Below are 24,708 nucleotides of genomic sequence, written 5' to 3'. Positions count from 1 at the left end.
AATTAAGGGTACTAGAAGATGTTAAGCAATGAGATACTAATGCTGGCATGATAATAGTGCTATTGGTGTTATGCGTCACCAATAGATGAAGCAAATGTCAGAATGTTAAGTCTAAGTGATGGGTATTTGGGAGTCCGATGTACTACTATTTCTGATTTTGTGTATGTTTGGAAATGTTTCATGATAAAAAGTTAAAGAAAACCAAAGGCCTCCAGTGGGGGCAGAACTGCCATCCTTCCCAGCCCCAACCCCAGTCCCATCCTCTGGGCCAGCAGCCACCACAGTCCAGGTCCATTCAGGCAACTGGGGATTTGGCCCCTGTGAACCCACATCACTGCTTCTGTGGGCAAGAAAGGGGACTCTGGTACTTCCAGGGAACCCTATGAACAGAAGCTCAGACTTACCTCTATCACTGTGGGTATTTGGAGGACAACCAGGTCGCATCCTATTTCTGTGACCTCACATCGGCTTGGTCCATCATTCCGCATAGCTCAGCCTATTGGAGGGGTCCTGGCAGTGTTGGGTGCCAACCGGGGTCTTCTCTGGACTTCTCAAGGAGCCCCTGCAGAGACACTGTACAGAATCCCCAGCCCTGCACCGGGAAACCCAGGACTACCAGCCAGGACCATCTTTACACTCAGCAACTGAATGATACCCCCGTAGGGCAGCAGGGAGGCAGAGGAAATCCCCCTGCTTATTCAAATATCTCAGCAAAAATGGAGTGAGCAAACAAGCCTTCTTACCTTCACATCAAGCATTCCTCTTCCTTAGATCATCCAAAACGCTCTAGCAGGTATGAGTCCAAGATAGTAATGATGCCTTCAAGATGGTGGGGCCCATGTGGCAGGCCTCTAATTTACACTGGGAACCTGGCTTGAGTTACTGGTCTCAATTTGTGCCTCCTGCATCACAGAGTTCTAAGTCTGCACTGACTACAGCCTCATGGTGAATGGAGGGTAGTCCCCCACCCTCTGACTTAGACTGACCCATGTAACTCGGTGACAGTGGAATATTCATGGCCATGTAGTGGGCAGAGGTTCCAAATGAATTTGCCCAGCTGGACTCGCCCTATTGAGCCCTCGTGATCGCCATGGAAGAACACGGGGCCCTTCAGCCTGAGTCCTAGAATGAGGCAGGTGGAGAAGACTGCATGACCCCCATAGCTTCTGGGCCAAGGAAGATGACCCATATGTAGAACAGGCTTGAATTCAGACAGCAACTGGGGCCTGGAGCCCAGGGCCTGGCATCTGGAAACCAGCTCAGCCTAGCAGAAGTGCCCTACCCTTGCACACCCATGAACATGATCATAATGAATGGCCATCTCAAACCACTGGGTTTGGGAGTGTGTTTTGGGGTTTTGATTTTTAAAGCTTTTTTTAAAGTAAGCTCCACACCCAGGGCAGAGCCCATCATGGGGCCTCAACTTACACCTCTGGGATCAAGACCTGAGCCAAGATCAAGTGTCAGATGCCCAACTGACTGAGCCACCCAGGTGCCCCTGAGGATTTTTTGTTACACAGCGTTATTGTGGTAATAGCTGCCTCATACAAAAGAACAACAAGTTTTCTCCGTAGGGATTTTAATCCAGCTCCACCATTAACTGTGGGACATTTAACTCCGGTGCTTGTCCTATTAAATCTCTGCTTATTTGGGAGCTGCGTGGCCAGCTGGGCCCACTAATCCCATGATCTCTCCAGACAGTGACCCCCTAAGACCCACGCCTGTCACTTTACAAATGTTGCCCTAACCAGTGACAGATAGGGAGGGCTTATTTAAAAGAATTATAAGCCCTTCAGAGCATTTGTTTATTTGATCTCTTAAAATCAAGCTTAGAATTTTCTCCCGTGTATAATACCAAAAGAGAGCACCTATTTTGAACTTAATACCGCACATAAAAGTGTTTTTGAGAACTGTTTGTGTTTCTGAACATGTATTTATTTAATCAAATAATTATCTGTGGATATTTTTAAACATTTAGTTGCTCAACCGAAGATTTAATCTGCATAAAAATGGCTGAATCATGTGTTAAAAACTCTGGAAAATCATAAAAGAAATGCTACTACATGCTAAAGGAGCAAAAACATAGACTATAACAGGGGCAGGGGGTAGTAAGGAGGGAGAGGTAGACCCCAGGGGGTTGGAGAGCAGATTCATCTGAGTGCAGGAAGGCAATATTAGAATTTTTATTCAGATCTTCATGCAAAAATTAGGAAAGAAATAAAGCTTTACAAATGTTTAATTTACAAACTGACCTCCAGGTTGTCTGGGGTAAGATGACCATGGCGTAGAGGGGTTCATGGCAACTGCCGTCTCCCACTGGGGTTTCAATGTATGGTAGTTTGGCTTTGCTGGGCCCCTGGATTTGCAACTGTCCACCTTTCATCAAGTCAACTCTCTCGAAGTGGACAGATGGCTTTAAAAGGCTCCTATCAGAGATCTATGGGCTGAAGACAGTACTGATCACAGAAGTGCAGAAGAAAAACAAGCAAATGACAAGGCTGACCCTTCCCTCTCTTGCAAGGACAACCCTTCTTTTCAGCTGCATTGAGATCAAACCAGCAACAGATCTGACCAGCCATTATCCGTCACCCCCAGTCAGAAATTCCCAAGAAGGAAAAAGTAGGGTTAGTTCCATCATTTTAAATGAGGGCCTTTGCCCTAAATCTATCATGGGCCTTGAGACAGTAATTCCTAATAACAGTACTTGGACATGGTTTATAGGCACTTAAGCACACGTATATTGGAGGGATGAATGCTCAGAAGTTTCTGCTGGTGGAGTGCATGATCAAGAAGTCAGGAAGTTACGGTGACAGATGGTAACTACATTATTCATCATGGTGAGCACTGAATAATGTATAAAATGGTCAAATCACTAAGCCCATGCCCCTAAAATTGATATAAGTTGTATGTCAACTAAATTTCAACAATTAAAAAAATTTTAATCCCACAAAAAAAAATATTAGCTGTGTGACCTTCAGAAGTTTCTTAACATGTCTGAAGTTTGGTTTCTTTTTTGAAAGTTTGTGGCATAAAGCCTTAGGTATTCTTCAAATGTTAGCTATTATTCTTCTAATAAAAGGTTGGCAAAGTGAGGTTAGCACATTCATAGTTAATTGTACAGTATCTTTCACTGGATCCTGGTATTTGGCTTAGGCAAAGGAAGTACCTGAGGAACTTGGCATTTTACATAACAGGAAAAGAAGTTCGGAAGCTGCTTCTCGGAGATCAAAGCAGACACACAGGTCAGGGAACTTGGGAAATGGGACCAGGAGAAGCTTAGCGGAAGGGCACTTCCCAGCTGGTTGGCTTATCTCCTCCACGTGTCAGATTTCTGCAAAGTGCGGATAATGATGGTACCTACTTCAGAGGGCTATTATAAGGAATCGGTGAGTCAGTGACACCGAAAACAGGGTTGACTCCTAGTAGATGCTCCCTAAGAGTTGGTTACATAAGTGGCAAAATCCCACCGGGTTTCATCAAGTGGAAATACTGACAACAGTATGCCAGAGCGTCACCTAGCCTAGGGAGCATGCGTCACACATGTGAGCTGCTGGAAAGAACTGGACACGAACGGCAGCTGCCAGGCTGGGGTCAGACGCCGGAATTACGACTCTTGGCCCTCCCCTTCAGGGGGATGCACATGACTTCATTGAGCCTGTCCAACTCCACACTGGCCCCTGGGATGATAGAGATGAATATGAGTCACATCCTGCAGCAGCTCCCAGCCTGATGATGGCGGCAGTGATGCCAACAGACAGGACAGCCCGTGGAACAGGAGCTGGGACCAGGGAGCGCCTGGCTTTGAGTACACCTTCCATCCGATTGTCTGCTTCCCTCTGGTTTGGATAACTCTCCTCCCAACCCGGGCTCCCTCTGCCTTTCCCTCACCTGCAGCTCTGAGCATCAGCCCCATAGCAACCAGGGGTCCTGAGGGAGAGCTAGCTCTGCCCTTCGCTCCGGAGGGCATCAGATGGGACCGCCACCCTGTGAGAGCCACCTGAAGTGAGGTCCCCAGGAGCGAGGGGCAAAGGACACAATGGTGTTCCAGTGCACCCGCCCACATGAAGATCTATTATTATCCAAGTGGCGTGGGCTGGGAGTCCATTTGTTTTCCAGGAGCCCAGAGGGCTGCATGTCCTATTCCATCCATCAAAATAATAACTAAGCAATTAGTAAATAATAGAATGGAATTGATTCTGTTAAGGACAGGCTGTTATGTGGCCCGTGGGCTGTGACGATAAGAATCAAAGGATGGAGTGAGCAGGAGGGGCCTGAAGAGAACAGAAATCCTAAGAAGCCGGGATGGGAGGGAAAGAAGGTTGTGAGTAGGAGCCCCAGGCTGCTCTGTCTGCCTCCGGTTCCGGAGACCTGTGCGGGGTCAGCCACTGACCCGTCGCATAGCGGGGCACATGCTCAGGGAGGGGCCCCAGGTTGGGAGCTACTCATCAGCATGGACCCTGCAGGAGGGATGGGGGTTTCTCTGTGGGTTGGCCAGACAGGCCCAACTCTCAGCCTTCCGAGTGCATCTTCAGGACCTGTCTTTGGGCTCTTTCCTGGGTGGTGACCACCCTGTGTTTCCCGTGTCCAACCTTGAGCCTGGTTTAGAACAGGGGCTCATTAGATATTTAATGAGATGGAGAAATAAATGAAAAGGTACCAGGTCATAACGAGAAGGCTCATACGGCCAAGGGGCTAATCACACCTCTGGAGCCAGGGCTCTGTTATTTCCCAGCTGCAGGCCTTGGATTTGTTCCTTATTGGGCCTCTGTTTCCTCGTCGTCGATGAAATAGGACAGGGGATTAAATGAGAGCCAGAAGAGAAGTCTGGGAAAGTGCCCTGCAGACGTCAAGCACTAGCCCCTCGGCTCGGCAGAACCACGGAGCCCTGGTGCATGGCAGGCGTCCAAGCACTTCCACCACTGGTGCCACGGGTCACCACGTCCTGCCCGCGCATCCTCTGTGATAGCTCTCAGGGATGAGCCACCTCCCGACCTCACCCCCTTCCCTCACCCCTCCCCTCCTTCCTGACATGCCGACCTCCAGACCTCCTCCTTCCATCTCAGTGACACTGAATGCCAGGCAAGGGATGACCAGATCATCCAAGGACTCTCGACTCCCATCATGATCCGTGGACCAGAAGCATTGTCACCACCTGGGAGCTAGTGAGAAATGCAGGCACTGCAACCCCATCCCAGACCTACTGGATTCCAATGAGCCCTCCAGCAGGGTCCCGGGGAGCTCGTGGACACGTTAGAGCTGGGGAGTAGGCCTCAACCCCGACTGCATCATAGTGTCACTAGGGAGCAGTGACATTTGGCCATCAGTAATTTTCACAAGGTTTCCCAGGGTTCAGAATCAGTGACTAGACAAATGCTTTCCCCTAATAGAGAAGCCAGCCAGGGTCAAATCTAGGCAGAGGCAGGCCAGGCCCGAGAAAACGGGCTCCCTTCCTCCTGGTGTGACAGAGAGCTCAGCCACTGTTTGGGACACCGTAGGAAAGATCATAGGTGAGATACTGTCCTGACCCTAAATAGTTCCTATTCTGGGGAGGGAGACAGTTGAGTAAAGAGCCAACAACAGGGCAGCTGGGGCCTAGGCGCAAACTCGGGGAGCACAGAAGAGACAGTGAAGGACTTGCCTGGAAGGAGAAGCCTGGAAGGGAAGTCTGAGGCGGGTGGCTCCTGAGCCTTGTCCTGAGGGCCTGGCAGTTTGGCAAAGGAGAGAAAGGAAGAACATTCCAGAAAGAAGGAGCAACGTGGCAAAAGCAGGGATTTACGGCTCGGCTCCTTGGTGAGTGTGGGGCCTAGTTAGAAGCTCAGGGGGCGGGAACCTAGAGTGTTTGAGAGACGAGGGGCGTCTGGACTTCACTCTGAGGACACCATCCACGCTCTGGTGGGAAAGAGCAGAGACAGGACCTCACTTGACATTTAAAATCACTGGCAACAAAGACAAGAGTAGATGGAAGGGGATAAGTTGGGGGACGGGGACACATACGAGACATGAAGAGGATGTGACCTGGAACGGTGACAGAGGGATGGAGTGGATGGAGTGGTCCCGTCTTGGAGGAGAAATCAATGAGGGATGCATGGGGGGGGGGCAGCCAAGCTCCAGGGTCCAGAGCAAGGATCTCAGTCTGAATCCCGGTTACTAACCCCCTTTCTGAACCTTTGGTTCCTTATCCATAAAACAGGACAAAACGTAGTACATCCGCACAGAGTTAGGTTTCAAAGATTAAATGTATTAATACAGGCAGAGCTCTTACAGTGCTGCCCGGTAGATCGTAAGCGCTCTATAATTGCTGGCTTACAGCAGAGATGACCAGCTGAACGCCAAACAATCATGCTCCTCTTTGTTGGTGGGCTGGGGAGCACCTGGCTAGTTGGGGACCCTATTTCGCAGACACTCTAAGCTTGAGATGGGGCCCAGTAATTGTGTTCTGGCCAAGACAATGCGGGGGACATGCTGCACACCACACCCTGACCTAACCAAGGAAACCTCTCTTCCTCCTGCTGCCAGTATGAATGTCAAAAGTCAAAGTGACCTTGGCAGGGGGTGGGGAGGGGAGATCTAAATGATAAAAGATCATGGTTCTCTCCCCTCCATCATTTTAGCTCAAATCCATTCATCCGTCATTTATCTGGCATCATGGAAGAAGCAGCTGTTCCCCCGAAGTTAATTATCCAACAAAGAAAGTAGAACATAGCAGAAGAACTAGGCTGGAGTTTTCATCTCTGATTTTAATTGCATGACCTTGAGCAAGCCACTTGATCTTGCTGAGCATGATCCAAAAAATGGGAGTGAACTCCTCTGACACAGCTGTCAAGAAAATTAGATCAAAGCCTATGCGTATAAGTTCTTTGTAAATTTATGTAAGGATGATTGATTTTCCTTTAAGACACAAGACTTTAAAACGCAATCATCCAGTATACCTCATTAAAACAGTAGATCTAAGCGTTAACTTAAAATTTAAAGGGCCCAGAATCAAAAGTTTGGACATTGATTGTTTTTTGTTTTTTGTTTTTAAAGATTTTATTTATTTATTTGACAGACATAGATCACAAGTAGGCAGAGAGGCAGAGAGAGAGAGAGAGAGAGAGGAGGAAGCAGGCTCCCTGCTGAGCAGAGAGCCCGATGTGGGGCTCAATCCCAAGACTTTGGGATCATGACCTGAGCCGAAAGCAGAGGCTTTAACCCACTGAGCCACCCAGGCGCCCCTGGACATTGATTGTTTTAAATAGGATTGGGCAATTCCATTCCCTCTGAGCTTATAGAATTTGGGGTTGCTTGCTCTCTCACTGAATGACCCCATATTGCTTGTATAATTGGTCTCTGATGCATTTCTGACTTGTCATTGTTCATCTTGAGGCTATGGTGAGCGACAGAAACCATATATACATATATTAAAACAATATATATATATAAATTATTATATATATTATATATTATATATGCCTATATGAATATATAATAATATATTTGCATATATTTATATATAATACATATTTATTATCTTTATTATATATATATAAAGATCAAGCATCAGGAGCTTCCAGGGTCTGCTTTATTCGTGAATTCCTGGTACTCTTACACCCCTTCTCAGGAAATTCTGGTAAATGAAAAGCTCATAAAACCTGTAATTTTGGATAGTGATGGGAGCTATATCACCTCCCACTGAAAAATCCATTTCTCTTCATTTTCGAATCACATTTAGAGCCTGCACTGTTCCCTTTGTTTCAATTACATTAGCTAATTAGTTCAATGCTGAAGCTTTTTCTTGGACATTTTCCACCAAAGATATAGTTGGTTTCCAGAAATAATTTAGGTGCACACTGTGTATCCCATTTAGAAGACAGTGAGAACCTCCTGATGGTTCTGAACAGGCTGGAGCTAGGAGGAAGCAAAGGGGCTTCTTAACAAGACAGGTGGCAGAAAAGGAAGGACACCTCCCGTGCCAGGTGGTTGTTTCCAAAGATGGCCGCGACAGTATGTCCCACCTCACATATGTTTCGGCAACGTGACCTTGACACTCCTCCCGGGAAGAGGAGCATCCATGCCTGTTCCCCCCTGAATCCCAATGGACTTGGGTTTCTTTGACTAATAGGGATGGCTGGTTATTATTACAATGGTCACTGAAACACACACACACACACACACACATACACACCCAGCATCACAGAGCCAAGATTCCTCACTTCTCATGGCCATCTAGTCCCTCACACATCCAAACACCCACCAATGTTCAGATTCAAGAATACTCCTGAAACTACCTTTCACAGGCTTCTGTAACCTGATTTGTTTGACTTCTGATGTTATCTTCCAGTCCCTCTTTATAACGGACGCATATACGCATAAACTCGAGAGGACGTCCTCTCTTCAAAGAAGATAAATGAGGGGCGCCTGGGTGGCTCAGTGGGTTAAAGCCTCTGCCTTCGGCTCAGGTCATGATCCCAGGGTCCTGGGATCGAGCCCCGCATCGGGCTCTCTGCTCAGCAGGGAGCCTGCTTCCTCCTCTCTCTCTGCCTGCCTCTCTGCCTACTTGTGATCTATGTCTGTCAAATAAATAAATAAATAAAATCTTAAAAAAAAAAAAAAGAAGAAGAAGATAAATGAATAGCCAGTAAATGCATGAAAAGAAGCTCCACATTGCTAGTCATGAGGGAAATGCAAATCAAAACTACGAGATAACCCTCTACACCTCTTTAGGATGGCTACTGTGAGAAAACAGTCAACAGCAAGTGTTGGCGAGGATGCAGACTAATTGGAACCCCGTGCGCTGTTGGTGGGAATGCAAACTGGTGCAGCCACTGTAGAAGACAGTGCGGAGAGTCCTCAAAAAATTAAAAACAGAGCTATCCTACTACCCAGTAACCCTACTCCTGGGTATATCAAAATCCCACATTTTGGTATATCAAAAAGAACCGAAAGCAGGGACCCAAATAGATCATCAGTCTGTCCACCCACGTTCATAACAGCATTAGTCACAATAGCTGAAACATGGAAGAAACCCAGGTGTCCTTTGATGGATGAAGAAATAAACAAAGTGGGACATATGCATATAAAGGAATATTCTTCAACCTCACAGAGGAGGGGAAAGCTCATACAAGCAACAATGTGGATGAAACTTGAGGACATTCTGCTACATGAAATAAGCCAGTCACAAAAAGACAAGTACTCTATGAAGTACTTGGAAGACTCCAGATCTTAGAAACAGAGGGTGGAATGGCGTTTGCCAGGGGCTGGGGGGAGGGGGAGTGAGAGGTTATCGTTTCATGGGGACAGAGTTTCAGTTTTACAAGATGAAAGAGTTGTGGAGATGGATGGTGGCGATGATTGCATAACATTAGAAATGGACTTGATACTGCTACACTTTAAAAAATGGTTAAATGTTTATAAAAATAAAAAAAAATTTTTTAAATGGTTAAAATGCTAAATTTTATATGCATGTATTTTAACATAACAGAAAATTTAAAAAAAAAAAAAAGGGAAAAACATTCCCATCCAGACAGAGTGAACCAGGGTTCTCAGTGCTCCTAACTCTCCATGCTTCATTCATCCACTCAGCCTGTACTCAAGCTGTGTCCATGGCCTGGAGGCCTTCTTGTCTTTTTAGCTATTCTCAAACATTGTTCATTTTATCAGTTAAGAGTAAGCAGGGCTGGGGACACCTGGGTGGCTCGGTCAGTTGAGCCTTGGACTCTTAATTTCGGCTCAGGTCATGATCTCAGGGTCATGGTGGGGAGTCTGCTTGAGATTCTTTTTCCCTTTCCCTCTGATGACCCTCCCCACCCCCTCAAATAAATAAATAAGTCTTTTAGAAAAATAAAAGAAGCAGGTCTGGTATTCAGCTAGTTTTCAACTGGTAGGTATTGAGATAACTGGACTGGTGGCTAAAATAATAAAATGCATCCATACCACATGGTAAATATTTGCTGCTAAAAGTGCCCCTGCTACTCCCAGCCCTCGCCTGCTGCTCTAGCATGATGGCCAGAGTTTGCTCTGCCTGGTCAGTGCCCACGCCATTCTGGTTGTGAAATATTTTGAGTAGCACCCCTGGAATTAGGTTCAACTGCATATAACAGGGGAAAATGGGCAGACTTAAGACAGAAGTTCATCTCTCTCACACAGAAAATGAGAGAGATAGACAGTTCAGGGACATCATAGTGGTTCCAAACTGTCACAAAAAAAGAAAAAGAAACGCTCTCATCATGCACTATCATCCTCAGTGCACATCTTCCGTCTGCAAGGTCAACTCACACCTCAAAGTAGATGCTGGAGTTCCAGCCTTCACATCAGCATTCTAGTCCAACAGAGAAAACAAACAGAGATCAAGGGACACTCCTCCCAGCTGAGTCAGATTCTTTTAAGCAGGTTTTCCAGAAGTTCTACCTAAAACTTGTGACCAGTCCTACATAAAAGTCCTACATCAACGTTCTTGGCCAGAACTTAGTCACACTGCCAAAGCTAGCAGTGAGGAATGCTGGAAAATGTCATCTTAATTTGGTTATTAAGAAAAAGGGAAAGAGAGGCGCCTGGGTGGCTCAGTGGGTTAAGGCCTCTGCTTACGGCTCAGGTCATGATCCCAGGGTCCTGGGATCGAGCCCCACATCGGGTTCTCTGCTCAGCAGGGAGCCTGCTTCCTCCTCTCTCTCTATCTCTCTGGCTACTTGTGATCTCTGTCTGTCAAATAAATAAATCTTTAAAAAAAAAAAAAGAAAAAGAGCGAATATTGAGGGGCACTTAGTGCTTTCTGATTTTGTTATCCTTTATGGTTTAGTACAAGATGTCCCTGTGACACCAGTCCCCCCATATATCTTAGATCACACATCATTGGAACCAACAGTTTATATTCACTGTTAAACCCTCAGAGTTTTATGCACTCATACTTACTGTATTAGTAGTACTTACAGTAGTAGTAGTAGTTATCATTCATTGGGTTTTACAATGTGCCAGACACTAAGTACTTGACTGCCTTATTTTATCCAATCCTCATAAAATCCCTATATGTGGGTATAAACTGTCATCACCCCCATTTTGCAGGTAAGAAAACTGAGGCCCAAATGGAGATTCAACAATTGCTAGAGGTCACAAAGCTTTTAAGAAGGGGAGTCAGGATTAGATTTGTGAGCTTATTAGGACAAGAAACCAAGTCCTCACTTACAGCACCCAGCACAGCGGTCAGCAAAGAGAAGACATGAAAAACAAATAAGGGAGGGCGGTGTGTCTGACTGGCTCAGTTGGTACAGCACGTGACTCTTGATCTTGGGGTCGTGAGTTCAAACCGTATGTTGGCCATAGAGCCTACTTAAAAAGAATAAACGAATAAATATTTTTAAAACAAACAAATACAACCTTGTGGGTTGATCCAGTGATTAATTCAGCATTGAGATAGAAACAGGAACCACAGCAGGGACTTAATGGAAAACCTGAGCCTTCTCCAGGTACAGGAAACCTCAGGTCTGAGAAATAGGCAGGACTTGACCCTCCAAAGATTGGGAGATTGGCATGGACCATGGAATGCAGCAGGGCTGAAGTCCCAGGCTGGCCTCTGCCCCCACTGCAGGGTCTTTCAGCCAATGTCTCAAAAGACTATTTTATGCTCTAAGACCCAGGGTGCCTTCCTAAGCAAGCAAGCATTTCCATTTGATGCCCAGTGTAGTGCTTGTTTGAATTCCTTTACATTTTTATTGTTACTTATTGAGCAATTGAAACATCAATGAAGCCACCTTCTACAGCTCACACATACCCAGGCAAGTCACTGAGAATTTGTTGCCAGTGGCCAATAAATTATTATTACCTTTGTTATTAGTTCAACAGAAAATAACTCATGCAAGTTACAGATGTCTCTGAGAGCTGTTTTCAGCTTTTCTCCTGACAGTGCTATAGACTCTAGTACCAGCCCAAGATACCTCTTTCCTAGTACAGAGACTTTTAGAAAAGCAGGCATGGACATCTCCTACTGCTCTTAAAAGTACATTTTTTATTATGAAAAATGTCAGACATATACCAGAAGATATGTTTGCACCACATAAAATTGGCATTTTGAAGGTCAAAAATGAACAAATGTCAGCAATTTCATATGACTCAACTTAATAGGGTGGTATGACCCCCCCCCCCACGTCCCTGACATCACCCCGCTACAACAATTATCAGCTTAGGTACCTCTAATCCTCCACGTCCTCCTCCCCACTAGGCATGACTTTATTTAAAAAAAAAAAAATTTTATTTATTTGTTTCACAGAGAGAGAGATCACAAGCACAGCAGCAGGCAGAGAGAGAGGAAGGGAAGCAGGCTCCCCACTGAGCAGAAAGCCCAATGCCGGGTTTGATCTCAGGACCCTGAGATCATGACCTGAGCTGAAGGCAAAGGCTTTAACCCACTGAGCCACCGAGGCATCCCTAGGGATGACTTTAGAGCACACTCCAGACATCTTATTTCATCCATAAATATTTCCATATGTATACCTCAACAATTAGGGCTCTTTTTAATTATAGTCCAAATGCCATCCTAATACCCCTCAAAAATTAAAAATCGTTCCTTGACATGAATAAATACCCAGTCAGTGTTTAAATGTCCCTCAACTGTCTCATGAATGTCTCGGTTTTTATTGTCAGGAATCAAGTGAAGTCCATCTGTGATAATTGGCTAATATTTCTCTGGAGATTCTCTGTTAATTTATAGGTTCCCCTTTGTTTTGTTTGGTAGGTTTTTCCCTTCCTTTTATTCTTTTTCCTTGTAATCTTTTACTGATGTAACCTGTAAGCATTTGCCTGCAGATAAAATCTGGCTCTATCTGTGGAACCAGGAGTTACCTCTAGAGGCTTATCTGATTCTGGTTTGATTTTTGGCAGGAACACTTCATAGGTGGTGTTACGGTCTTCCATGAGAAGGAAACTAATTTCCAACTGTCTATCCCTTTATGATGTTAGCTGTCATTGACGATCACTGCCTAGATTCATGGTCTTCTGAATGGTGACAAATTGGTGACAGGCAGGGGGTATATTCAGTTAAGGGACTCCCCTGTCCCCCCCCACCCCGTTCTCCCACCCCAACTGTGTTGTCTGAGAGAGAATAATGGGGCTGGACGCTACACTTCCGACCATCTCTCTCCTCTTCCTCCCTACCCCCATCCCCCATCCCTGTAGGAGATGCACCATTAATGGAAGGCTGGGGAATTGGGACAAACCTTGAGTCCGGGCCTCGCCCCGCTGATGCCAGCCTCAGTGGTTGCTAGGATACACAGCTCCCAGATCCTCCTTGGAGTCATCTCTTTCTAGAGTGGCTCACAGACACTGGACGGGCTGGCTGTGCAGTGGGGAGGGGAACAGAAAGACAGCACTCAAGAGACAGGCCTGCCGAAAAGGGAGAGGCCCAGGCCCCTCCTGGAATGCTACATGGAGATGGGTTCTGACCACCCATGCTGAAGACCACCCTGGATTTTAAAAGTGTCCAGTCCTATCTTCCCCTGATCCATTTCTTCCACAATATGCCCTTTATATTTATTCAGAAAATATAACGTGAATGAATGAATGTGTGAATGCATGCTGGCTCTCCCTCCAGCCGGTCTGCCTGACAAACTTTGTATCCACATTAAGGCTCAGAAAAGGACTGTGTTCTCATCCCCAAAGCACCCTTCAGGCTCCCGTGCAGACTCGGACGCTCTCTCCCAGTGCTCACACTCACAGCTTTGCAGTTATCTGTGAAAGTAGCTCTTCCCCTGCAGGGCATCCTTCTCCTCCACACCCCTGACCAAGCTCTTTGCATGGTGCACGGGAAAGAGATCTGTTTGCATGGCTCTGGAGGCAGAGCTCGCCGTCACAGCGCCGCTCCTGTCGCTCAGCTTCCAAGCTCTTCTTTAGGTATGAGTCTGCCTACAGGAAACTTCCACCTGGGACCAGGTGAGCAGGCCAGATGCCCTTTCACAAAATCCACCCTGCAGAGCTGAACCCCTCTCCATCCCCCTCCGCAGCAACCACCAAGGAGAAGTGGAAAACGGCCAGACATTCATGTTCCAAGTCACCAGGCTGGACTTCACAGAAGCTTCCCTAAGGTTAGAGGTGTTGGTCCTAGGAAGCACTCAGACATCTGCACCCTGTCGCTGGTGCCCCTGGCTGGGACAGCGCCCCTGGGGGCTCAAAACCACAGGGCACAGGCCTGAAGGCCAGAGAGCTGGAGGAAAGGGCATGGGTTGGACTCCAAAGGTTTTCTGGGATTGAGAGTATCCATCCTAACTTCTCCTGATGCTGGTGAGAGGACCCCAAAGCCTAGATAGGAGGCGCAGGTTTCCCAGGATCACTCAGAGACTCCATACTGGGCTGTGACTAGAGCCCAGAGAGAGAAGGGGAGAGAGAGAGAGAGAGAAAGGAGACAGAGAGAGGAGGCAGGAATATGCCAGCATCCACTGCCTCGGCTGACCTGACATGAGCCCGCTCACTGTGATTTATGTGCCACCATCATCCCTGAGGTGACAAGAGTGCTGAAGTCCTTTCTGACATCTCAGTACTGACCTCCTCAAATGCCAGCAACGCCTTTTCCCCATTGCCACCCAAGCTTGCTAGGACAGCTCCGCAGAGCAGCCTGGCCCTGACAAGCCAGACCAGGAAAGGCTCCTGCCAAAGACTGCCCATCGGCTCCGGAGCTCAAACCAAACACAGCAGTGAGGGTTGGCTCTGCATTCATTCCCCAGGCAGGCATCGGGATTAAGGGCTCCGGAGCCAGCCTGCCTGGATGCAAACTCACCAGTTCTATGACCTTGGACCATCGGCTATCCTCACCCAGCCTCAACGTCCGTGCGGAGTGAATGTTTATAGTATGAATAAAATCACGCTGGAGCCTTAGCCGTGTCCACCTTTTAGGGAACATTCAGCTAACGCTTACCATTTTCATACACGTCCACGTCTGGCCAGGCTCTGGGGATGCGAAGGAGAGCGAGCCAGACAGGGTCCCTGTCCCTCCCCCCGCCCAAGGCTGGCAGCCCTGCAGGGAGGACATCCAAGTGGGTGAATGTATGTTGGTGGAGGAACTGGGGCAGAACTGGGGTGGGTTCTATAAAATGGTGGCGGGAGGGTGGGTGGAAGACGTTAGAATAGAAACCTTCTCCTCCTGCACTTGAAGAGCGTGACACCTACCGACACGATGTCTCTGCCCTGCTCAGTGGCAGAGCCTGGGCCTCCGTCTGCCCAGCGTTCTGCCCACGCGGGCCTTCTCTGCCAGCGGGACACCATGAATCTGGGAGCCTGGGGGGCAAAAGCCCAGTGTGGCAGCTGGGATGCAGGGCCCGGGAGGCTGTGTTATTAACCAATGGGAGCCCGCGGTGATGATGTAATGCGCAGCCTCCACCATCATTGGCTGCCCTTCCTGCCACTCCTGAGGCCTCTGGGGGCGGCGCCTTTCGCCGCGGCAAGTTTTTCTGCTGCTGGAGGGGGTCACTGGACCCAGCAGGGGCAGGAGTGTTGGGGGGTCGAGGGCTGGGCGGGGAACCCTGTCCCTCCCTGAGCAGGCCCGGGGGCTGGCGGGCGCCGTCTGGGGCTTTCGCGGAGCTCAAAGCTCCTGGGGGAGCGCGGCTGCGGGTTCTAAACACCACACTCGGTCATCTCCCCGGGCAGGCGAGCGTCTTGGCACCTGCGGGCGTGCAGATCTCGGGAGAGCTCAGAGGAGAAGTAGGCACCAGCCCCGGCCGCCCGCAGACAGCCGGTGCCCGAGGGAGGAGCGCTGGACCCAGAGTGCGGGGGTCTGGGTTCAGCAGAAATAAAGTGTGACCATGGGATGAGTCCAAAATGGGGGACCTGCAGTGGGAACTGCTCACGACTTGGGTTTGTCTGGGAAATCACTGGGCTTTTTCCAGAAAAGATCATTCAAATGCCCTGAGGGAGAGGGACTGAAGCAGGTTTTACTTCCCGCGCTCTGAGGAGGGGAGTGAGACGCCAGACGCCAGTGCTAGGGGTATTTGTGGGGAGACCCCTGTGGGGAGGGCCTTTCCTTCCTATCCTCCGCCCCATGAATGCAAACCCCAAACACAGACGCGCATGGGCTCTGTCCTTCCCCCAACCCTGGGAGGTCATTGCTCTTCTTATCCCCATTTTACAGATGGGGAAACTGAGGCACACAGAGGCAGAAGTGTTAGAAAGCCAGGGCCTGACTCGGAACTGCCTGACTGCAAGGCCAGTTCTCTTTAGCTCACACAGGTAACCAGCCTGAGAGTCACCCAGGCTGAAGTGAGGGTTCCAACCTGGGTGTGAGGGCCTGCAGTGGACGTTCTAAGGATGGGGGATCTTCCTGGATGGGAAAGAGAAAGCCTATCTTGCAACCCCATTTCCACTTGGAGCCCCAGAGTCAAGACACAGGGAGCATTTTCTTACCCTCCTTAGTAACAGAGCAGAGGCCTAGGCCCCCCCAGCCCCAACTTCTCCAGTTTCATTCCTTAGTATAGAGGCAATAGATCTCCCTTTGGGCCACACCCGATGAACTAGTTCATTCTCATCTACATCCTACCTGAGCTTTTGCCAGCTTAGCTCAGGTGTACAGCTAAGCTAGGGTCCCAGCTCTGTCCCACAGAGCACCCTCACAGGGCCTGAGACTGGGATTCTGGTTCAGCCTGGACCACTTACTGGCTGTGGAATGTGGGCACGGTCTTGGAACCCCTCTGGGCTTCTGGGGAATCACATCCAGGAGCAGGTGCAAAGGGTTCCCAGCGTAAAGTGAGCTGAGCGTTCTGCTCAGGTAGCCTCCTTGCCTTTTCAGATGCGACTCTTCAGGGGACAGCCCACTGAAGGTACAGGCTGGGGACCAGGACTGCAGAACTTCCCTAGACTCCCCACTCTCCACTTGACAAACAGAGATTCCCCAGAGTCCCTGGGGGAAGGTCTTGCCCAAGAGTCATAGTGGTTGGGGGGGTACTAGGACTGGGGCCGGCTTCCAGACTCCACGCTTGGACTCCTTCCAGCCTGCAGGTCTCCCGCACCCCCACCCCCAAGCAGCTCTGGTAACTCCAGCAGAGGGGGAGACACATCTAAGATTCCCCCCCAACCTTACCTATCCTGACTCCAGCTTCCTATGTCATCGGGTCCCAGGTATGGCCTTCCCCACCCCCTACTCCAAACACCCAGATCAGTATACATGGCCCTTATGGCCGTCAAGCAATGGACACACAGAAGATGTTTTGACCACTTGAGCTGTGGTAAGAAAATACCACAGACTGGGTGCTTACAAACAGCAGACTTTTATTTCTCACAGCTCTGCAGGCTGGAAGTCTGAGGTTGGGTTGCCAGCCTGCTCCAGTTCTGGTGAGGGCCCTCTTCTGAGTTGCAGAGAGGGTATGAGAGCTCTGTGGGGTCTGTTTATAAGGACACTAATCCTGTTCATGAGGGTTCCCCCTTCAGGACCTAACACCTCCCAAATGCCCCCCTTTTTAATTTAATTTAATTCTAGTATAGTTAACATGCAGTGTTATATTAGTTTCAAGTGTACTATACAATATACAATGACTTAGCAATTCTATACATTACCCAGTGCCCATCATGGTACAGGAACTCTTAATCCCCTTCACCTGTTTCACCCATCCCCCCCACCCGGCTCCCCTCTGGCTACCATCAGTTTGTTTTTTATAGTTAAGAGTCTGATGCTTGGTTTGTCTCTCTCTCTTTTTTTTCCCCTTCGTTCACTTGTTTTGTTTCTTAAATTTCCCATGTGAGTGAGAGCATATGGTCTTGATCTTCTTCTGAGTTATTTCACTTAGCATCATACTCTCTAGCTCCAGCCATGTCCTTGAAAATGGAAAGATTTCACTCCTTTATGGCTGAGTAATATTCCGTCATGATCATGATGTAATATTCCATCACGATCACTACAACTACTAGATGACCTACAACTTCATCAGTAGTTGTAGTGAAATTACTGGCTCATACGGTAATTCTGTTTTTAATTTTTGGAGGAACTCGGGCTCTCTGCTCAGCAGGGAGCCTGCTTTCTCCTCTCTCTCTGCCTGCTTCTCGGCCTACTTGTGATCTCTCTCTCTCTGTCAAATAAATTTTTAAAATGTTTTTAAATCTTTAAAAAAAAATTTTTAAAGGGGGGCACCTGGGTGGCTCAGTGGGTTTAGCCTCTGCCTTCGGCTCAGGTCATGATCTCAGGGTCCTGGGATCAAACCCTACATCGGGATCTCTGCTCAATGGGGAGCCTGCTTTCCCCTCTCTCTGCCTACTTGTGATCTCTCTCTGTCAAATAAATAAAAAATAAATAAATAATTCTTTAATTTTTCGAGGAACCTCCCTACTGTGAACCTATCCTGCACAAGATTGTATTCCTACCAACAGGGCACAAGGGTTCCTTTTTCTCTACATCTTCACCAACACTTGTCGTTTCTTGTGTTTTGGTTTTTTTTTTTTATTTTAGCCACTCTGACAGGTGTGAGGTGGTATCTCACTGTAGTTTAGAGTTGCATTTCCCTGATGCTGAGTGATGTCGAGCATCTTTTTATGTGTCTGTTGGCCATCTGTGAGTCTTCTTCGGAGAAATGTCTGTTCGTGTCTTCCGCTCATTCTTTAATTAGATCATTTGTGGTTTTGGTGTTCAGTTCTATCAGTTCTTTATATATTTTGGATACTAACCATTTATTGGGTATGTCGTTTGCAAATATCTTCTTCCATTCTGGAGGTTGTCTTTTAGTTTTGTTGACTGTTTCCTTTGCTGTGCAGAAGCTTTTTATTTTGATGTAGTCCCAATAGTTGATTTTTGCTTTTGTTTCCCTGGCCTCGGGAGACATATCTAGAAAAATGTTGCTATGGCCGACGTCACAAAAACTACTGTTTGTGCTCTCTTCTAGCATTTTTATGGTTTCAAGACTCACATTTAGGTCTTTACCCCATTTTTCATTTATTTTTGTGTCTGGTGTAAGAAATTGGCAGGTAAGCTATCCAGTTTTTCCAACACCATCAAATGCCCTCCTGTTAACACCATCACATGGAGGGTTAGGATTCAAACATATGCATTTGGTGGAGGAACCAAACATCAGTCCATAATAAAAGGCATGAGAAGTGGCAGAGCTGAGGTGCATGTTCCAGGAGTTTCTGGAAGTTCTTGCTCAACATCAGGAAAACCTCATCTATGAGACAACCTTCCACCAGGACCCACTGGGAATGTGGGAGCAGCTATGGCCAATGGTAGGAGTTTCCAAAGCCCGCCACTGCCAAGTGGGATGAAATGGGCAGAGGAAACATCTCACCCATGGGCCTATTTGTCAGTGAACCTGGCAGCATCAGGCTGGTGATCAATCAGGTAATCAGACACTCACTTAATCTATCATTCATCATCCAGCCAAGTCAGCCTGCCCTGGAGGCCTCAAGGCTCCTAGCTGGGGAGAGTACCTTCAGTTCTCCTTTTAAATAACAAATTCTGGGCTGCTCCCCCACCGCCAACACCTGTCCATATTCTACCTCCAAGCCTTTTTCTTTCCATTCCCTCTGTCCTTACAGAGCACTGAATTGGCTCTCTCTTGTCACAATAATGTTACATAACAAGCCACAAAACCCCATGGCTTAAGTGTATGCATCTCTGGGGCACCTGGGTGGCTCAGGGGGTTAAGCTTCTGCCTTTGGCTCAGGTCGTGATCTCAGGGTCCTGGGATCAAGCCCCGAATTAGGTTCTCTGCTCAGTGGGGAGCCTGCTTCCCCCTCTCTCTCTGCCTCCTCTCTGCCTACTTGTGATCTCTCTCTCTCTCTCTGTCAAATAAATAAATAAATAAAATCTTTTTTTTTTTTTTTAAAGAGTATGCATCTCTTTAGCCTCCAAGTGTGTGGGTCAGAGGGGCTAGTTCTGATCTTGGCTCTCTCACGCATGTCTGCGTCTGCTTTAGCTGGCCGAGGAGCTGTATGCTGGGCTCTTTCACATGCCAGGACCTCAGGGGGGACAACCAGGCAACTTGGCTTGGCTCCATGAGGTGTTTCCCCCTTGAGGCAGCTAGGCCATGCTGTTCACACTGAGGAGGCCAGGGTCCAAGAGAGCGAGTGGCGGCAAGCAAGGCCTCTTATGGCCTGGGCTCAGGACTGGCACACTCCTGCTGCATTCTCTCTGCCAAAGCAAGTACAGAGGGCATCCCAGATTGCGGGGTGGGAAGGAGCTCCAGAGTCTCACTGCAAAAGTGTGGGTACAGGAAGGGCATTCACTGGGGCTGTTCATGTGGTCGCCAGCAAACACGGACTCTGCCCCTCTTCCCTCCACCTGTTGGCCTGTTTCTTGTTCCTTGAGACCTTTCTCAGTCTAGATCTTTTTTATTTATTTATTTAATTTTTAATTTAATTTTATTTTTTTTAGAGAGAGTGTGTGCAAGAGCAAGTGGTGGGGAGGGGCAGAAAGAGAGAGAGAGAGAATCTCAAGCGGGCTCCACGCCCAGTGCAGAGCCCAGCACAGGGCTCAATCCCATGACCCTGAGACCATGACCTGAGCCAAAATCAAGAGTCACACGCTTAACCAACTGAGCCACCCAGGTGCCCCTTGTTCTAGTTCTTTAAAGCTTTGCCTGAATGTCTCCCTCCTTATCCACTTCAAACTAAATGGGGGTACTGGATTGTTTGTCCTCCTAATATATATATATATATGCCCCCAAGTCTGTCCTTGTCCCCACGACTGTGCGTTGACCTTCCCAGCTGCCTCCACTGCTAGGTATAAGCTCCAGAGCCCATGAGCTGCATTAGAGTCCCCTCCACACCTCAAGCAGGTGGGGCTGTAAGCTGGGAGGCCAGCCTGGTGGGGAAGCTTTGTGAGTCCTAAACACCCCACCCTCCTAGGAGCATTATACTGTCTGAGACACTCTACCTTGCAATTAGTACCCGTGCGAACTGGGGCAAATCAGTGCATTTCTCAGAGCCTCCATAATCCCCACCTCTCAGGGTGGCTGGAAGAGAGGGTGGCTGACAGTGATTTGGGCCTCAGGGCACACAACAGGCAGGACACTTGGCAGCTTCCTTTTCTTCCCTCTGCCCCACCCCCACCCCATACCCTGGTGGCAGCAGACCCAGACTCCCTGCTTTCCCTTGCGTGATGCAGACCCATGCGATGACTTCCTGGGAAGGCTGAGCCCTGTCTGAGCTGTTCTGCTGGGCTCCCATGGGCTCCGTGCCCATGCATACATATTTGTCCTCGCTTGAGCACGCTGCCTGGCTAACAGAATCACATATGCCAGCTTCCTCTCCGCTCTGCCCAGCTGCCCCTCGCCTTGGCCATATTGTTCCGTCTCCTCTCTGCCCCCCTCCCCGTGTGCTCTCTTCTCCCAGTCGATGCTTCTGCAGAAACGCCCAGCCAGGCCATCAGGGCATTCCCTGGGGGCCACCTCCAAAACCCAGAGGCAGCGGGAGGCTCCCCAAGGGTGGTCTTGGGCGGCCTCAGCATATGTGCCCACCACCACCCTCCCCTTCTAGAACCTCGCCAGCGCCGGGCGCCCTGCCAGGCCTTCCAGGTGGCATCGTGACTTGGAGAGGAGGGTCTCCGGCTGTCCCAGACGATGCTCTGCTGCCCACCCTCTCTCTGGGTGCCTATTTCTGCTTCTGTTTCTCCTCCTATTCTGCTCTCTATTTCTGCTTCTATCTCTGCTATTGCTAAGGCGGCTCTGTGTCCTGTCCACCACCGCCCCCAGGATGTGTGGGGCCCTCAAACCCTGAGCCTGTGAAATCCTGACGACCTAAAATGATGAGTGTGCATCAGTGTGGCTCAGGGCCGAAGAGTGCAAATGCTGGAGTTGGACAGCCTGAATTCAAAGCCTCCATCGCTTTCCAGCTGTGTGACCTCGGGCAAGTCACTTAACTTCTCTGTGCCTCATCTGTAAAATAAGGATAATAATAGTACCTACCTCAAAGAGCTATTATAAGGAGTGAGTGGATTAAAACAAAAAGCTTTTACTGACTGGCTGAGGTCTTGGTAAGAGCTCAGAACCACGCCCCATACCCGGTGATATAGCTCTTACAAGCAGGGCTAATGCTCAGAAAGAACAACTAAGGGTTTTGGTTTCAGATACACCCAAAGGATCTGGGCCTGTGTCCTGGCTCCCTTACTTCCTAGCTGTATGACTTTGGCCAGTCATTTAAACACTTTGAGCCTCAGTCCCCTTATCTGTAAAATGGGAATGAAAACATTCACCATCCGGGGCATTGCTGGGAGGGTTCAATGAGATGATGTGTGGAAGTGCCTCGTGAAGGGCCAGGCATGGCCAGTAGGCCCTTGGTGACAACTTGTTAGATGACAGGAGGATGTGTGGAACTCCCCTCCCCTGTCTCATTCAAGCCATGATTTGAACCCAGGCCTGCCTGATTCCAAAGTGAGTCCCTAACCATTGCCCCTGGTCAGTTTGCAGAGACAGAGAAAATGCCCCTTGGGTCTCATGGCCAATAGCTGGGGTTGGCTGTCACCAACCTAGTCTGCCAGGGGTGACAAAAGAATCTGAGTTCCGAGGGAGTGGTAGAGACCCCAGCTGGTCCTCTGAGATATACTCCGGAGGACATGGAAAGGTGTTGCTAGGTTAAGTGACATAATCATGACCTCCACGTACATAGCACCTTCCCTCACTGGGCACCATCTATGTGCTGGACATCAGTGGCTCATCCCGTGATCCTCACGCGGGATGACAGAATAAATGCTGTCATTACCATCATCCCCATTTTGCCACTGAGGGGACGGGAGCAGAGAGAGGTGAAGTCTGAGTGCAGTGTTATACCCGCATTAGATCCCAGAACAGGACGAGAACACTGGTGGACAAACGGGAAACACCAATAATATCTGGGTCAGGTAACCTGGGATGTGCCAGTGTTAATTTCTTACCTGTGAGGAACATATCCCAGTAACAGAAGATGTCAACATCAGGGAAAGCTAGATGAAGGGGATACGGGAACTCTCTTGGCAGCTCTTTTGTAAGTCTAAGTCTCTCAAAATGGAAAGTTTAAAAATAAAAGAGGTTAAGCGACTTGCCTGGTCGCAAGGATCATGGGTGGCCCAGCGAGGATTAGGTCCCAAGCCACCTGCTAGAGTCCATGCTTGTGACCACCAGCCCCTCAGACCACCACTCAGGAAGAAGGCCACCGTCACCTGCCATCCCCCAGCTCCCACCCAGGGCCGCAGGTGCTCGTAGACATTGTGCCAGCGGCAGGACAGACCTTCCACAGGGGGGTCACTCCCCAAGACTGTATGGGGTAGTGAGAAGTAAGTGCACACACCAGGATCTGTGTTCTGTCCCTACCCTGCCCCATTCTCGTCCTGGTAACTTTGGCTAAGTGACTCCTTCCTTAGCCTTCTTTTAAAATATCCAAATCCTGACCATCTTCTGATGCCCAGTATAAGCCCCATTTTCTTCCTGGCATCATTCCTTCTCCTTGGGTATCCTCTTTATGTATGGAACAAAGGAACTGCCACCCTCCAACCAGCTATCTGTGTTCCTTGATGTCTTTGGCATGTCATCAATACCCTGTCCCCCGCTCAGGGGCACCAGCACGGGCCCAGCAGGGCCACTTCACAGAAGACAGAATGCCAATCCATGGGGCCCCACTCCTAGCCGCAAAGTTCTGACCTCTTCCCGCTGTTCCCGGTCCCAGGGGTGTTGGCAGCCTCCTGCAGTTTCTCCCGCAGCGGTATCCGAGTGCCCCCTTTCACATCAGAGCTCCAACACCTGTCGACAGAATTTCTTCTAGCATTTTCTGTCGGGAAAACAGCCCCAGCAAGTGCCGTGTGAGCCCCAAGTCAGCCCAAAGAATTGAGTCACTCCTTCCCAAGGAAGAAACCATCCAGAGAGATTACGACACCTGTGCCTGCTTTTAGTTGTTGTTGTTGTTGTTGTCGTTGTTGTTAGAACAACTCAGCAAAACAAAACTCCTGCTCATTGTTGAACAACATTGTTTCACACATAGAACAAACACGAGAAAAGCAAACATCAACTTCTTGCACCGGAAGAGGATTAAAAAGAAACCTTTTATCTTCAGCCCCTTTTTAATCATCTCACACAAACCAACTAATTATAGTACGGCTAAGTACATACACAAAAAAAGTTACTGCGATACTCAGAATAAGGTCATTGTTGTTTTGTTCTTTTTACAAGGTATTTTTTTTTCTCTTTGAGATTATACTGAAAATGGTCACGCCATAAATAGTCAGAAGTAGGACAGAAAACTCTCTGAAGGCAGGTTTTGGAGTTAGGCTGGCTTGGGGTTGAAGCCCAGCTCGACTACAAATTAGCTGTGTGACCTAGATCTGGTTTCTTAACCTCTCTGAGCCTCACTATTTTTCATCTGTAAACCAGGAATAATCACTCTTAGGGTCGTTGTAAGAATTCAATTCAATGAGCTGATACCGATGTGGCTCTTCTCACAAGGCCTGGCAATAAGGGTTCAATAAGAAGGGGCTTTTGTTGTTATTGCGGTCATAATTGGTAGTAGAAGAATTCTTACAATAAGAGAAGGGGTTCAAGGGTGCCTGGGTGGCTCAGTGGGTTAAGCCTCTGCCTTCCGCTCAGGTCACAATCTCAGGGACCTGGGATCGAGCCCCACATCAGGCTCTCTGCTTAGCAGGGAGCCTGCTTCCCCTTCTCTCTCTGCCTGCCTCTCTGTCTACTTGTGATCTCTGTCTGTCAAATGAATAAATAAAATCTTTCAAAAAAAAAAGAGAGAGAAAGGGTTCATTCCATCTTCATCCATGACTAGCAGCTCCCCATGGAGAAAAATTCAGCTCTGTAGCTGTAT

General features: G+C 48.4%; 1 long non-coding RNA gene across 1 annotated transcript; it reads right to left on the bottom strand.

The window, feature by feature from the left end:
• Nucleotides 1-2,218: 2,218 nt before the first annotated feature.
• LOC309866307 lies at nucleotides 2,219-23,908 on the bottom strand. Its single transcript, XR_014312570.1, has 2 exons — nucleotides 23,544-23,908; nucleotides 2,219-2,444 (listed from the first exon to the last, which is right to left on the bottom strand). It is a non-coding gene; the product is annotated as an uncharacterized lncRNA (long non-coding RNA).
• Nucleotides 23,909-24,708: the final 800 nt, after the last annotated feature.

Source organism: Mustela nivalis, assembly GCF_964662115.1.
Source record: "Mustela nivalis genome assembly, chromosome: 6".
NCBI lineage: Eukaryota > Metazoa > Chordata > Mammalia > Carnivora > Mustelidae > Mustela > Mustela nivalis.
Note: the sequence above shows the minus strand (reverse complement) of the source record. Positions and strands in the feature narration are given on the sequence as shown.